The following is a 703-nucleotide window of genomic DNA, read 5'->3' on the forward strand; positions in this document are numbered from 1 at the left end:
TTCTGTCAAACAGCGGACCGCTGTACTGACCAGCGGATCACTCCGCCTCCAGACAGCGTTCTGTCAAACAGCGGACCGCTGTACTGACCAGCGGATCACTCCGCCTCCAGACAGCGTTCTATCAAACAGCGGACCGCTGTACTGACCAGCGGATCACTCCGCCTCCAGACAGCGTTCAGTGAAACAGCGGACCCATCGTATGCGCTCCTTTCAAACCGGTCTTCTGTTAGCCGCATTCGGAGTTTTACAGCGAGACAGAATAATAGAAATTGTCAATCAATCAATCAATCAATCAATCAATCAATCAATCAATCAATCAATCGTGACCTCCACAAATCTTATAAACCACAAGTCTTTTTCAAAAACGTGTAGTTTATAAATGTTTTTTGGTTTATTTTTGTGTTGCAAGTCCCAGGTGGAGGAACAGGCAAGCAGATGCAAATAACCTGTTTTAACAGGAAAGAAACGAATGAAACTGAAGTTCAAGATACAATATTTGTGATGGTTTAAGTTCAAGACTGAAAGTTTGACGTTTTCTTTAATGCGGGGAGTCAATTTCTTTGTTGGGGAGTGTGTGCCCCCCACAAAGTGTGGTCACATTTGTTGGATTAAATTGTGATTTTAGTTTAGGATTTGATCCCGTTTTGAAATTTTGCAGCAATGTCACGCAATAACACAAATGCGCCGCTAGATGGCAGAAGCG

The sequence above is a fragment of the Poecilia latipinna genome, unplaced genomic scaffold (assembly GCF_001443285.1).
Source record: "Poecilia latipinna isolate Pla-1442-1.1 unplaced genomic scaffold, P_latipinna-1.0 Scaffold4322, whole genome shotgun sequence".
In the NCBI taxonomy this organism is placed as follows: domain Eukaryota; kingdom Metazoa; phylum Chordata; class Actinopteri; order Cyprinodontiformes; family Poeciliidae; genus Poecilia; species Poecilia latipinna.